Below are 16,575 nucleotides of genomic sequence, written 5' to 3'. Positions count from 1 at the left end.
CTTACCAAGTATGTCTCGGGTAAATGCGACCGAATTCACTGGATGAGGGTTTTACCTACTACATCTGGGGTAAATGCTGGCCAGTTCACTGGGTGAGGCTTTTACCAACTGTGTCTCGGGTAAATGCTGCCCCATTCACTGGGTGAGGGTTTTCTAATCTATGTCTGGGGTAAATGCTGCCCAGTTCACTGGGTGAGGGTTTTAAAAACTATGTCTCTGGTAAATGTTGCCCACTTCACTGGGTGAGGTTTTTACCAACTATGTCGGGGGTAAATGCTGCCCATTCACTGGGTGAGCGTTTTACCAACTACGTCTGGGATAAATGCCTACTTCACTGGGTGATGGTTCTATCAACTATGTCTGGGGTAAATGCTGCCTACTTCACTGGCTGAGGGTTTTATCAACTATGTCTGGGGTAAATGCTGCCCACTTCACTGGGTGAGGGTTTTCCCAACCACATCTGTGCTAAATGCTGCCCACGTCACTTGGTGCGGGTTTTACCAACTATGTTTGCGGTAAGTGCTGCCCACTTCACTGGGTGAGGGTTTTACCAACTACATCTGGGGTAAATGCTGCCCACTTCACTGGGTGAGGGTTTTCCCAACCACATCTGTGCTAAATGCTGCCCACGTCACTTGGTGCGGGTTTTACCAACTATGTTTGCGGTAAATGCTGCCCACTTCACTGGGTGAGGGTCTTACCATCTACATCTGGGTTAAATGCTGCCCAGTTCACTGGGTGTGGGTTTTACCAACTATGTCTCCAGTAAATGCTGCCTACTTCACTGGGTGAAGGCTTTAACAACTACATCTGGGGTAAATGCTGCCCACTTCACTGGGTGAGGGTTTTATCGACTACATCTGGGGTAAATGCTGCCCACTTCACTGGGTGAGGGTTTTACCAACTATGTCTGGGGAAAACGCTGCCCACTTCCCTGGGTGAGGGTTTTACCAACTATGTCTGGGGTAAATGCTGCCCACTTCACTGGCTGAGGGTTTTACCAACTATGTCTGGGGTAAATGCTGCCCACTTCACTGGATGAGGGTTTGATCAACTACATCTGGGGTAAATGCTGCCCACTTCTCTGAGTGAGGGTTTTACCAAGTATGTCTCGGGTAAATGCGACCGAATTCACTAGGTGAGGGTTTTACCTACTACATCTGGGGTAAATGCTGGCCACTTCACTGGGTGAGGGTTTTACCAACTGTGTCTCGGGTAAATGCTGCCCCATTCACTGGGTGAGGGTTTTATAATCTATGTCTGGGGTAAATGCTGCCCACTTCACTGGGTGAGGGTTTCACCAACTACATTTGGGGTAAATGCTGCCCCCTTCACTGAGTTAGGATTTACAAACTATGTCTGGGGTAAATGCTGGCCCCTTCACTGGGTGAGGGTTTTACCAACTACGTCTTGGGTAAATGCTGCCCAGTTCACTGGGTGTGGGTTTTACCGACTATGTCTCAGGTAAATGCTGCCTACTTCACTGGGTGAAGGCTTTAACAACTACGTCTGGGAAAATGCTGCCCACTTCACTGGGTGAGGGTTTTATCGACGACATCTGGGGTAAATGCTGCCCACTTCACTCGGTGTGGGTTTTACCAACTTTGTCTCGGGTAAATGCTGCCCACTTCACTGGTTGTGGGATTACCAACTATGTCTGTGGTAAATGCTGCCTACTTCACTGGGTGAGGGTTTACCAACTATGTCTCGGGTAAATGCTGCCCCCTTAACTGTGTGAAGGTTTTACCAACTACGTCTGGGGTAAATCCCTGCTTCACTCGTTGGGGGTTTTATGAACTATGTATGGGGAAAATGCTGCCCGCTTTACTGGGTGAGGGTTGTACCAACTACGTATAGGGTAAATACCTGCTTCACTGGGTAGGGATTTTATCAAGTATGTCTGGTGTAAATGCTGCCCACTTCACTGGGTGAGGGTTTTTCAACTATGTCTGGGGTAAATGTTGTCCAGTTCACTGGGTGAGGGTTTTACAAACTATGTCTTGCGTAAATGCTGCCCACTTCACTTGGTTAGGGTTTTACCAACTGCATCTGGGGCAATTGTTGGCCACTTCACTAGGTGAGGCTTTGCCAACTATCTCCGGTGTAAATGCTGCCCGCTTAACTGGCTGAGGGTTTTACCAACTACATCTGGGGTAAATGATGCCTAGTTCACTGGGCGAGGGTTTTATAATCTATGCCTGGGGTAAATGTTTCCTATTTCACTGGGTGAAGGTTTTACCAACTACATCTGGGGTAAATGCCTACTTCACTGGGTGAGGGTTTTACCAACTATGTCTGGGGTAAATGCTGCCCACGTCACTGGCTGAGGGTTTTACCAACTATGTCTGGGGTAAGTGCTGCCCACGAAACTGGGTTAGGGTTTTACCAACTATGTCTGGGGTAAATGCTGCCCACTTCACTGGGTGAGGGTTTTACCAACTATGTCTGGGGTAAATGCTGCCCACTTCACTGGGTGAGGTTTTTACCAACTATGTCGGGGGTAAATGCTGCCCCTTCACTGGGTGAGCGTTTTACCAACTACGTCTGGGATAAATGCCTACTTCACTGGGTGATGGTTTTATCAACTATGTCTGGGGTAAACGCTGCCTACTTCACTGGCTGAGGGTTTTATCAACAATGTCTGGGGTAAATGCTGCCCACTTCACTGGGTGAGGGTTTTCCCAACCACATCTGTGCTAAATGCTGCCCACGTCACTTGGTGCGGGTTTTACCAACTATGTTTGCGGTAAATGCTGCCCACTTCACTGGGTGAGGGTTTTACCAACTACATCTGGGGTAAATGCTGGCCACTTCACTGGGTGAGGGTTTTACCGTGTACATCTGGGCTAAATGCTGCCCAGTTCACTGGGTGTGGGTTTTACCAACTATGTCTCCAGTAAATGCTGCCTACTTCACTGGGTGAAGGCTTTAACAACTACATCTGGGGTAAATGCTGCCCACTTCACTGGGTGAGGGTTTTATCAACTACATCTGGGGTAAATGCTGCCCACTTCACTGGGTGAGGGTTTTACCAACATGTCTGGGTAAATGCTGCCCACTTCACTGGCTGAGGATTTTACCAACTATGTCTGGGGTAAATGCTGCCCACTTCACTGGATAAGGGTTTGATCAACTACATCTGGGGTAAATGCTGCCCACTTCTCTGGGTGAGGGTCTTACCAAGTATGTCTCGGGTAAATGCGACCGAATTCACTGGATGAGGGTTTTACCTACTACATCTGGGGTAAATGCTGGCCAGTTCACTGGGTGAGGCTTTTACCAACTGTGTCTCGGGTAAATGCTGCCCCATTCACTGGGTGAGGGTTTTCTAATCTATGTCTGGGGTAAATGCTGCCCAGTTCACTGGGTGAGGGTTTTAAAAACTATGTCTCTGGTAAATGTTGCCCACTTCACTGGGTGAGGTTTTTACCAACTATGTCGGGGGTAAATGCTGCCCATTCACTGGGTGAGCGTTTTACCAACTACGTCTGGGATAAATGCCTACTTCACTGGGTGATGGTTCTATCAACTATGTCTGGGGTAAATGCTGCCTACTTCACTGGCTGAGGGTTTTATCAACTATGTCTGGGGTAAATGCTGCCCACTTCACTGGGTGAGGGTTTTCCCAACCACATCTGTGCTAAATGCTGCCCACGTCACTTGGTGCGGGTTTTACCAACTATGTTTGCGGTAAGTGCTGCCCACTTCACTGGGTGAGGGTTTTACCAACTACATCTGGGGTAAATGCTGCCCACTTCACTGGGTGAGGGTTTTCCCAACCACATCTGTGCTAAATGCTGCCCACGTCACTTGGTGCGGGTTTTACCAACTATGTTTGCGGTAAATGCTGCCCACTTCACTGGGTGAGGGTCTTACCATCTACATCTGGGTTAAATGCTGCCCAGTTCACTGGGTGTGGGTTTTACCAACTATGTCTCCAGTAAATGCTGCCTACTTCACTGGGTGAAGGCTTTAACAACTACATCTGGGGTAAATGCTGCCCACTTCACTGGGTGAGGGTTTTATCAACTACATCTGGGGTAAATGCTGCCCACTTCACTGGGTGAGGGTTTTACCAACTATGTCTGGGGAAAACGCTGCCCACTTCCCTGGGTGAGGGTTTTACCAACTATGTCTGGGGTAAATGCTGCCCACTTCACTGGCTGAGGGTTTTACCAACTATGTCTGGGGTAAATGCTGCCCACTTCACTGGATGAGGGTTTGATCAACTACATCTGGGGTAAATGCTGCCCACTTCTCTGAGTGAGGGTTTTACCAAGTATGTCTCGGGTAAATGCGACCGAATTCACTAGGTGAGGGTTTTACCTACTACATCTGGGGTAAATGCTGGCCACTTCACTGGGTGAGGGTTTTACCAACTGTGTCTCGGGTAAATGCTGCCCCATTCACTGGGTGAGGGTTTTATAATCTATGTCTGGGGTAAATGCTGCCCACTTCACTGGGTGAGGGTTTCACCAACTACATTTGGGGTAAATGCTGCCCCCTTCACTGAGTTAGGATTTACAAACTATGTCTGGGGTAAATGCTGGCCCCTTCACTGGGTGAGGGTTTTACCAACTACGTCTTGGGTAAATGCTGCCCAGTTCACTGGGTGTGGGTTTTACCGACTATGTCTCAGGTAAATGCTGCCTACTTCACTGGGTGAAGGCTTTAACAACTACGTCTGGGAAAATGCTGCCCACTTCACTGGGTGAGGGTTTTATCGACGACATCTGGGGTAAATGCTGCCCACTTCACTCGGTGTGGGTTTTACCAACTTTGTCTCGGGTAAATGCTGCCCACTTCACTGGTTGTGGGATTACCAACTATGTCTGTGGTAAATGCTGCCTACTTCACTGGGTGAGGGTTTACCAACTATGTCTCGGGTAAATGCTGCCCCCTTAACTGTGTGAAGGTTTTACCAACTACGTCTGGGGTAAATCCCTGCTTCACTCGTTGGGGGTTTTATGAACTATGTATGGGGAAAATGCTGCCCGCTTTACTGGGTGAGGGTTGTACCAACTACGTATAGGGTAAATACCTGCTTCACTGGGTAGGGATTTTATCAAGTATGTCTGGTGTAAATGCTGCCCACTTCACTGGGTGAGGGTTTTTCAACTATGTCTGGGGTAAATGTTGTCCAGTTCACTGGGTGAGGGTTTTACAAACTATGTCTTGCGTAAATGCTGCCCACTTCACTTGGTTAGGGTTTTACCAACTGCATCTGGGGCAATTGTTGGCCACTTCACTAGGTGAGGCTTTGCCAACTATCTCCGGTGTAAATGCTGCCCGCTTAACTGGCTGAGGGTTTTACCAACTACATCTGGGGTAAATGATGCCTAGTTCACTGGGCGAGGGTTTTATAATCTATGCCTGGGGTAAATGTTTCCTATTTCACTGGGTGAAGGTTTTACCAACTACATCTGGGGTAAATGCCTACTTCACTGGGTGAGGGTTTTACCAACTATGTCTGGGGTAAATGCTGCCCACGTCACTGGCTGAGGGTTTTACCAACTATGTCTGGGGTAAGTGCTGCCCACGAAACTGGGTTAGGGTTTTACCAACTATGTCTGGGGTAAATGCTGCCCACTTCACTGGGTGAGGGTTTTACCAACTATGTCTGGGGTAAATGCTGCCCACTTCACTGGGTGAGGTTTTTACCAACTATGTCGGGGGTAAATGCTGCCCCTTCACTGGGTGAGCGTTTTACCAACTACGTCTGGGATAAATGCCTACTTCACTGGGTGATGGTTTTATCAACTATGTCTGGGGTAAACGCTGCCTACTTCACTGGCTGAGGGTTTTATCAACAATGTCTGGGGTAAATGCTGCCCACTTCACTGGGTGAGGGTTTTCCCAACCACATCTGTGCTAAATGCTGCCCACGTCACTTGGTGCGGGTTTTACCAACTATGTTTGCGGTAAATGCTGCCCACTTCACTGGGTGAGGGTTTTACCAACTACATCTGGGGTAAATGCTGGCCACTTCACTGGGTGAGGGTTTTACCGTGTACATCTGGGCTAAATGCTGCCCAGTTCACTGGGTGTGGGTTTTACCAACTATGTCTCCAGTAAATGCTGCCTACTTCACTGGGTGAAGGCTTTAACAACTACATCTGGGGTAAATGCTGCCCACTTCACTGGGTGAGGGTTTTATCAACTACATCTGGGGTAAATGCTGCCCACTTCACTGGGTGAGGGTTTTACCAACATGTCTGGGTAAATGCTGCCCACTTCACTGGCTGAGGATTTTACCAACTATGTCTGGGGTAAATGCTGCCCACTTCACTGGATAAGGGTTTGATCAACTACATCTGGGGTAAATGCTGCCCACTTCTCTGGGTGAGGGTCTTACCAAGTATGTCTCGGGTAAATGCGACCGAATTCACTGGATGAGGGTTTTACCTACTACATCTGGGGTAAATGCTGGCCAGTTCACTGGGTGAGGCTTTTACCAACTGTGTCTCGGGTAAATGCTGCCCCATTCACTGGGTGAGGGTTTTCTAATCTATGTCTGGGGTAAATGCTGCCCAGTTCACTGGGTGAGGGTTTTAAAAACTATGTCTCTGGTAAATGTTGCCCACTTCACTGGGTGAGGTTTTTACCAACTATGTCGGGGGTAAATGCTGCCCATTCACTGGGTGAGCGTTTTACCAACTACGTCTGGGATAAATGCCTACTTCACTGGGTGATGGTTCTATCAACTATGTCTGGGGTAAATGCTGCCTACTTCACTGGCTGAGGGTTTTATCAACTATGTCTGGGGTAAATGCTGCCCACTTCACTGGGTGAGGGTTTTCCCAACCACATCTGTGCTAAATGCTGCCCACGTCACTTGGTGCGGGTTTTACCAACTATGTTTGCGGTAAGTGCTGCCCACTTCACTGGGTGAGGGTTTTACCAACTACATCTGGGGTAAATGCTGCCCACTTCACTGGGTGAGGGTTTTCCCAACCACATCTGTGCTAAATGCTGCCCACGTCACTTGGTGCGGGTTTTACCAACTATGTTTGCGGTAAATGCTGCCCACTTCACTGGGTGAGGGTCTTACCATCTACATCTGGGTTAAATGCTGCCCAGTTCACTGGGTGTGGGTTTTACCAACTATGTCTCCAGTAAATGCTGCCTACTTCACTGGGTGAAGGCTTTAACAACTACATCTGGGGTAAATGCTGCCCACTTCACTGGGTGAGGGTTTTATCGACTACATCTGGGGTAAATGCTGCCCACTTCACTGGGTGAGGGTTTTACCAACTATGTCTGGGGAAAACGCTGCCCACTTCCCTGGGTGAGGGTTTTACCAACTATGTCTGGGGTAAATGCTGCCCACTTCACTGGCTGAGGGTTTTACCAACTATGTCTGGGGTAAATGCTGCCCACTTCACTGGATGAGGGTTTGATCAACTACATCTGGGGTAAATGCTGCCCACTTCTCTGAGTGAGGGTTTTACCAAGTATGTCTCGGGTAAATGCGACCGAATTCACTAGGTGAGGGTTTTACCTACTACATCTGGGGTAAATGCTGGCCACTTCACTGGGTGAGGGTTTTACCAACTGTGTCTCGGGTAAATGCTGCCCCATTCACTGGGTGAGGGTTTTATAATCTATGTCTGGGGTAAATGCTGCCCACTTCACTGGGTGAGGGTTTCACCAACTACATTTGGGGTAAATGCTGCCCCCTTCACTGAGTTAGGATTTACAAACTATGTCTGGGGTAAATGCTGGCCCCTTCACTGGGTGAGGGTTTTACCAACTACGTCTTGGGTAAATGCTGCCCAGTTCACTGGGTGTGGGTTTTACCGACTATGTCTCAGGTAAATGCTGCCTACTTCACTGGGTGAAGGCTTTAACAACTACGTCTGGGAAAATGCTGCCCACTTCACTGGGTGAGGGTTTTATCGACGACATCTGGGGTAAATGCTGCCCACTTCACTCGGTGTGGGTTTTACCAACTTTGTCTCGGGTAAATGCTGCCCACTTCACTGGTTGTGGGATTACCAACTATGTCTGTGGTAAATGCTGCCTACTTCACTGGGTGAGGGTTTACCAACTATGTCTCGGGTAAATGCTGCCCCCTTAACTGTGTGAAGGTTTTACCAACTACGTCTGGGGTAAATCCCTGCTTCACTCGTTGGGGGTTTTATGAACTATGTATGGGGAAAATGCTGCCCGCTTTACTGGGTGAGGGTTGTACCAACTACGTATAGGGTAAATACCTGCTTCACTGGGTAGGGATTTTATCAAGTATGTCTGGTGTAAATGCTGCCCACTTCACTGGGTGAGGGTTTTTCAACTATGTCTGGGGTAAATGTTGTCCAGTTCACTGGGTGAGGGTTTTACAAACTATGTCTTGCGTAAATGCTGCCCACTTCACTTGGTTAGGGTTTTACCAACTGCATCTGGGGCAATTGTTGGCCACTTCACTAGGTGAGGCTTTGCCAACTATCTCCGGTGTAAATGCTGCCCGCTTAACTGGCTGAGGGTTTTACCAACTACATCTGGGGTAAATGATGCCTAGTTCACTGGGCGAGGGTTTTATAATCTATGCCTGGGGTAAATGTTTCCTATTTCACTGGGTGAAGGTTTTACCAACTACATCTGGGGTAAATGCCTACTTCACTGGGTGAGGGTTTTACCAACTATGTCTGGGGTAAATGCTGCCCACGTCACTGGCTGAGGGTTTTACCAACTATGTCTGGGGTAAGTGCTGCCCACGAAACTGGGTTAGGGTTTTACCAACTATGTCTGGGGTAAATGCTGCCCACTTCACTGGGTGAGGGTTTTACCAACTATGTCTGGGGTAAATGCTGCCCACTTCACTGGGTGAGGTTTTTACCAACTATGTCGGGGGTAAATGCTGCCCCTTCACTGGGTGAGCGTTTTACCAACTACGTCTGGGATAAATGCCTACTTCACTGGGTGATGGTTTTATCAACTATGTCTGGGGTAAACGCTGCCTACTTCACTGGCTGAGGGTTTTATCAACAATGTCTGGGGTAAATGCTGCCCACTTCACTGGGTGAGGGTTTTCCCAACCACATCTGTGCTAAATGCTGCCCACGTCACTTGGTGCGGGTTTTACCAACTATGTTTGCGGTAAATGCTGCCCACTTCACTGGGTGAGGGTTTTACCAACTACATCTGGGGTAAATGCTGGCCACTTCACTGGGTGAGGGTTTTACCGTGTACATCTGGGCTAAATGCTGCCCAGTTCACTGGGTGTGGGTTTTACCAACTATGTCTCCAGTAAATGCTGCCTACTTCACTGGGTGAAGGCTTTAACAACTACATCTGGGGTAAATGCTGCCCACTTCACTGGGTGAGGGTTTTATCAACTACATCTGGGGTAAATGCTGCCCACTTCACTGGGTGAGGGTTTTACCAACATGTCTGGGTAAATGCTGCCCACTTCACTGGCTGAGGATTTTACCAACTATGTCTGGGGTAAATGCTGCCCACTTCACTGGATAAGGGTTTGATCAACTACATCTGGGGTAAATGCTGCCCACTTCTCTGGGTGAGGGTCTTACCAAGTATGTCTCGGGTAAATGCGACCGAATTCACTGGATGAGGGTTTTACCTACTACATCTGGGGTAAATGCTGGCCAGTTCACTGGGTGAGGCTTTTACCAACTGTGTCTCGGGTAAATGCTGCCCCATTCACTGGGTGAGGGTTTTCTAATCTATGTCTGGGGTAAATGCTGCCCAGTTCACTGGGTGAGGGTTTTAAAAACTATGTCTCTGGTAAATGTTGCCCACTTCACTGGGTGAGGTTTTTACCAACTATGTCGGGGGTAAATGCTGCCCATTCACTGGGTGAGCGTTTTACCAACTACGTCTGGGATAAATGCCTACTTCACTGGGTGATGGTTCTATCAACTATGTCTGGGGTAAATGCTGCCTACTTCACTGGCTGAGGGTTTTATCAACTATGTCTGGGGTAAATGCTGCCCACTTCACTGGGTGAGGGTTTTCCCAACCACATCTGTGCTAAATGCTGCCCACGTCACTTGGTGCGGGTTTTACCAACTATGTTTGCGGTAAGTGCTGCCCACTTCACTGGGTGAGGGTTTTACCAACTACATCTGGGGTAAATGCTGCCCACTTCACTGGGTGAGGGTTTTCCCAACCACATCTGTGCTAAATGCTGCCCACGTCACTTGGTGCGGGTTTTACCAACTATGTTTGCGGTAAATGCTGCCCACTTCACTGGGTGAGGGTCTTACCATCTACATCTGGGTTAAATGCTGCCCAGTTCACTGGGTGTGGGTTTTACCAACTATGTCTCCAGTAAATGCTGCCTACTTCACTGGGTGAAGGCTTTAACAACTACATCTGGGGTAAATGCTGCCCACTTCACTGGGTGAGGGTTTTATCAACTACATCTGGGGTAAATGCTGCCCACTTCACTGGGTGAGGGTTTTACCAACTATGTCTGGGGAAAACGCTGCCCACTTCCCTGGGTGAGGGTTTTACCAACTATGTCTGGGGTAAATGCTGCCCACTTCACTGGCTGAGGGTTTTACCAACTATGTCTGGGGTAAATGCTGCCCACTTCACTGGATGAGGGTTTGATCAACTACATCTGGGGTAAATGCTGCCCACTTCTCTGAGTGAGGGTTTTACCAAGTATGTCTCGGGTAAATGCGACCGAATTCACTAGGTGAGGGTTTTACCTACTACATCTGGGGTAAATGCTGGCCACTTCACTGGGTGAGGGTTTTACCAACTGTGTCTCGGGTAAATGCTGCCCCATTCACTGGGTGAGGGTTTTATAATCTATGTCTGGGGTAAATGCTGCCCACTTCACTGGGTGAGGGTTTCACCAACTACATTTGGGGTAAATGCTGCCCCCTTCACTGAGTTAGGATTTACAAACTATGTCTGGGGTAAATGCTGGCCCCTTCACTGGGTGAGGGTTTTACCAACTACGTCTTGGGTAAATGCTGCCCAGTTCACTGGGTGTGGGTTTTACCGACTATGTCTCAGGTAAATGCTGCCTACTTCACTGGGTGAAGGCTTTAACAACTACGTCTGGGAAAATGCTGCCCACTTCACTGGGTGAGGGTTTTATCGACGACATCTGGGGTAAATGCTGCCCACTTCACTCGGTGTGGGTTTTACCAACTTTGTCTCGGGTAAATGCTGCCCACTTCACTGGTTGTGGGATTACCAACTATGTCTGTGGTAAATGCTGCCTACTTCACTGGGTGAGGGTTTACCAACTATGTCTCGGGTAAATGCTGCCCCCTTAACTGTGTGAAGGTTTTACCAACTACGTCTGGGGTAAATCCCTGCTTCACTCGTTGGGGGTTTTATGAACTATGTATGGGGAAAATGCTGCCCGCTTTACTGGGTGAGGGTTGTACCAACTACGTATAGGGTAAATACCTGCTTCACTGGGTAGGGATTTTATCAAGTATGTCTGGTGTAAATGCTGCCCACTTCACTGGGTGAGGGTTTTTCAACTATGTCTGGGGTAAATGTTGTCCAGTTCACTGGGTGAGGGTTTTACAAACTATGTCTTGCGTAAATGCTGCCCACTTCACTTGGTTAGGGTTTTACCAACTGCATCTGGGGCAATTGTTGGCCACTTCACTAGGTGAGGCTTTGCCAACTATCTCCGGTGTAAATGCTGCCCGCTTAACTGGCTGAGGGTTTTACCAACTACATCTGGGGTAAATGATGCCTAGTTCACTGGGCGAGGGTTTTATAATCTATGCCTGGGGTAAATGTTTCCTATTTCACTGGGTGAAGGTTTTACCAACTACATCTGGGGTAAATGCCTACTTCACTGGGTGAGGGTTTTACCAACTATGTCTGGGGTAAATGCTGCCCACGTCACTGGCTGAGGGTTTTACCAACTATGTCTGGGGTAAGTGCTGCCCACGAAACTGGGTTAGGGTTTTACCAACTATGTCTGGGGTAAATGCTGCCCACTTCACTGGGTGAGGGTTTTACCAACTATGTCTGGGGTAAATGCTGCCCACTTCACTGGGTGAGGTTTTTACCAACTATGTCGGGGGTAAATGCTGCCCCTTCACTGGGTGAGCGTTTTACCAACTACGTCTGGGATAAATGCCTACTTCACTGGGTGATGGTTTTATCAACTATGTCTGGGGTAAACGCTGCCTACTTCACTGGCTGAGGGTTTTATCAACAATGTCTGGGGTAAATGCTGCCCACTTCACTGGGTGAGGGTTTTCCCAACCACATCTGTGCTAAATGCTGCCCACGTCACTTGGTGCGGGTTTTACCAACTATGTTTGCGGTAAATGCTGCCCACTTCACTGGGTGAGGGTTTTACCAACTACATCTGGGGTAAATGCTGGCCACTTCACTGGGTGAGGGTTTTACCGTGTACATCTGGGCTAAATGCTGCCCAGTTCACTGGGTGTGGGTTTTACCAACTATGTCTCCAGTAAATGCTGCCTACTTCACTGGGTGAAGGCTTTAACAACTACATCTGGGGTAAATGCTGCCCACTTCACTGGGTGAGGGTTTTATCAACTACATCTGGGGTAAATGCTGCCCACTTCACTGGGTGAGGGTTTTACCAACATGTCTGGGTAAATGCTGCCCACTTCACTGGCTGAGGATTTTACCAACTATGTCTGGGGTAAATGCTGCCCACTTCACTGGATAAGGGTTTGATCAACTACATCTGGGGTAAATGCTGCCCACTTCTCTGGGTGAGGGTCTTACCAAGTATGTCTCGGGTAAATGCGACCGAATTCACTGGATGAGGGTTTTACCTACTACATCTGGGGTAAATGCTGGCCAGTTCACTGGGTGAGGCTTTTACCAACTGTGTCTCGGGTAAATGCTGCCCCATTCACTGGGTGAGGGTTTTCTAATCTATGTCTGGGGTAAATGCTGCCCAGTTCACTGGGTGAGGGTTTTAAAAACTATGTCTCTGGTAAATGTTGCCCACTTCACTGGGTGAGGTTTTTACCAACTATGTCGGGGGTAAATGCTGCCCATTCACTGGGTGAGCGTTTTACCAACTACGTCTGGGATAAATGCCTACTTCACTGGGTGATGGTTCTATCAACTATGTCTGGGGTAAATGCTGCCTACTTCACTGGCTGAGGGTTTTATCAACTATGTCTGGGGTAAATGCTGCCCACTTCACTGGGTGAGGGTTTTCCCAACCACATCTGTGCTAAATGCTGCCCACGTCACTTGGTGCGGGTTTTACCAACTATGTTTGCGGTAAGTGCTGCCCACTTCACTGGGTGAGGGTTTTACCAACTACATCTGGGGTAAATGCTGCCCACTTCACTGGGTGAGGGTTTTCCCAACCACATCTGTGCTAAATGCTGCCCACTTCACTGGGTGAGGGTTTTACCAACTACATCTGGGGTAAATGCTGCCCACTTCACTGGGTGAGGGTTTTACCAACTGCATCTCGGGTAAATGCTGCCCACTTCACTGGGTGAGGGTTTTACCATCTACATCTGGGTTAAATGCTGCCCAGTTCACTGGGTGTGGGTTTTACCAACTATGTCTCCGGCAAATGCTGCCTACTTGACTGGGTGAAGGCTTTAACAACTACATCTGGGGTAAATGCTGCCCACTTCACTGGGTTAGGGTTTTATGGACTCCATCTGGGGTAAACGCTACCCACTTCACTGGGTGAGGATTTACCAACTACATGTGGGGTAAATGCTGGCCCCTTCACTGGGTGAGGGTTTTATCAACTACATCTTGGGTAAATGCTGCCTCCTTCACTGGGTGTGGGTTTTACCAACTTTGTCTCGGGTGAATGCTGCCCACTTCACTGGTTGAGGGACTACCAACTATGTCTGGGGTAAATGCTGCCTACTTCACTGGGTGAGGGTTTACCAAGTATGTGTCGGGTAAATGCTGCCCACTTAACTGGGTGAGGGTTTTACGAACTATGTCTGGGGTATTTGGCTGCTTCACTGAGTGGGGGTTTTATGAAATATGTCTGGGGTAAACGCTGCCCAGGTCACTGGGTCAGGGTTGTACCAACTACGTCTAGGGTAAATGCTTGCTTCACTGGGTACGGATTTTATCATGTACGTCTGGGGTTAACGCTGCCCACGTCACTTGGTGAGGTTTTTACCTACTACATCTGGGGTAAATGCTGGCACTTCACTGGGTGAGGGTTTTATCGACTACATCTGGGGTAAATGCTGCCCACTTCACTGTGTGTGGGTTTTACCAACTGTGTCTCGGGTAAATGCTGCCCCCTTTACTGGGTGAAGGTTTTACCAACTACGTCTGGGGTAAATGCCTGCTTCACTGGGTGGGGGTTTTATGAACTATGTATGGGGTAAATGCTGCCCGCTTCACTGGGTGAGGGTTGTACCAACTACGTATAGGGTAAATGCCTGCTTCACTGGGTGGGGATTTTATCAACTATGTCTGAGGTAAATGCTGCCCACTTCACTGGGTGAGGGTTTCACCAACTATGCCTGGGGTAAATGTTGCCTACTTCACTGGGTGAGGGTTGTAGCAACTACGTCTGTGGTAAATGCCTGATTCACTGGGTGAGGGTTTTCTGAACTATGTCTGGGGTAAATGTTTCCTACTTCACTGAGTGAGGGTTTTACCAACTACATCTGGGGTAAATGCCTACTTCACTGGGTGAGGGTTTTACCAAGTGTGTCTGGGGTAAATGCTGCCCACTTCACTGTGTGAGGGTTTTATCAACTACATCTGGGGTAAATGCTGCCCACGTCACTGGGTGAGGGTTTTACCAACTATGTCTGGGGTAAGTGCATTCCACGTCACTGAGTGAGGGTTTTACCAAGTATGTCTGGGGTAAATGCTGCCTCCTTCACTGGGTGAGGGTTTTACCAACTATGTCTGGCGTAAATGCTGCCCATTCACTGGGTGCGGGTTTAACCAACTATGTCTGGGGTCAATGCTGCCTAGTTCTCTGGGTGAGGGTTTTACCAAGTACGTCTGGGGTAAATGCTGCCCCCTCCCCTGGTGAGGGTTTTTCCAACCACATCTTGGTAAATGCTGCCCATGTCACTTGGTGAGGGTTTTACCAACTATGTCTGGTGTAAATACTGCCCTCTTCACTGGGTGAGGTTTTTACCAACTATGTCTGGGGTCAATGCTGCCCCCTTCACTGGGTGAGGTTTTTACCAGCTATGTCTGGGGTCAATGCTGCCCATTCACTGGGTGAGGGGTTTACCAACTATGTCTGGGTCAGTGCTGCTTACTTCACTTGGTGAGGGTTTTACCAACTATGTCTGGGGTAAATGCTGCCCATTTCATTGGGTGAGGGCTTTACCAACTATGTCTGGGGTCAATGCTGCCCATTTCTCTGGGTGAGGGTTTTACCAACTATGTCTGGGGTAAATGCTGCCCACTTCACTGGGTGAGGGTTTTACTGACTACATATGGGGTAAATGCTGCTCCCTTCACTGAGTTAGGATTTACAATCTATGCCCGGGGTAAATGCTGCCCACTTCACTGGGTGAGGGTTTTACCAACTATGTCTCTGGTAAACGCTACCCACTTTACTGGGTGAGGATTTACCAACTACATGAGGGATAAATGCTGGCCGCTTCACTGGGTGAGGGTTTTACCAACCATGTCTCGGGTAAATGCTGCCCACTTCACTGGGTGAGGGTTTTATCGACTATGTCTGGGGTAAATGCTGCCTACTTCACTCGGTGTGGGTTTTACCAACTTTGTTTCGGGTGAATGCTCCCTCCTTCACTGGTTGAGGGATTACGAACTATGTCTGGGGTAAATGCTGCCTACTTCACTGGGTGAGGGTTTACCAAGTATGTGTCGGGTAAATGCTGTCCACTTAACTGGGTGAGCGTTTTACCAACTACGTCTGGGGTAAATGCCTGCTTCACTGGGTGGGGTTTTTACGAACTATATCTGGCGTAAATGCTGTCTGTTTCACTGGGTGAGGGTTGTACCAAGTACGTCTAGGGTAAATGCCGGCTTCACTGGGTACGGATTTTATCAACTACGTCTGGGGTAAATGCTGCCCACTTCACTGTTTGAGGGCTGACCAACTACGTCTGGGGTAAATGGTGCCGATTTAACTGGGTGAGGGTTGTACCAACTACGTCTGGGATAAACAGTGACTACGTTACTGGGTGAGAGTTTTACCAAGTACATATGGGGTAAATGCTGCCCAGTTTACTGGGTGAGGGTTTTACCAACTATGTGGGGTAAATGGTGCCCACTTCACTGGCTGAGGGCTGTACTAACTATGTCTGTGGTAAATGCTGCCCACTTCACTGGGTGAGGTTTTTACCAACTACATGTGGGGTAAATGCTGCCTACTTCACTGGGTGAGGGTTTTAGCAACTATGTGTTGGGTGAATGCTGCCTACTTCACTGGGTGAGGACAGTACCAAGTATGTCTGGGGTAAATGTTGCCCACTTCACTGGCTGAGGGTTTTAGCAACTACGTCTGGGGTAAATGCTGCCCACTTCACTGTGTGAGGAGTTTATCAACTACGTCTGGGGTAAATGCTGCCTACTTTACTGGTTGAGGGTTGTACCAACTACGTCTGGGGATGTAGTGGCCACACACTGAATGTCAGAGGATTTTGAATGCAGCAATTT

Source organism: Elephas maximus, chromosome 1, assembly GCF_024166365.1.
Source record: "Elephas maximus indicus isolate mEleMax1 chromosome 1, mEleMax1 primary haplotype, whole genome shotgun sequence".
In the NCBI taxonomy this organism is placed as follows: domain Eukaryota; kingdom Metazoa; phylum Chordata; class Mammalia; order Proboscidea; family Elephantidae; genus Elephas; species Elephas maximus.
The sequence above is the reverse complement of the archived record's forward strand: the minus strand, read 5'-3'. Positions refer to the sequence as shown.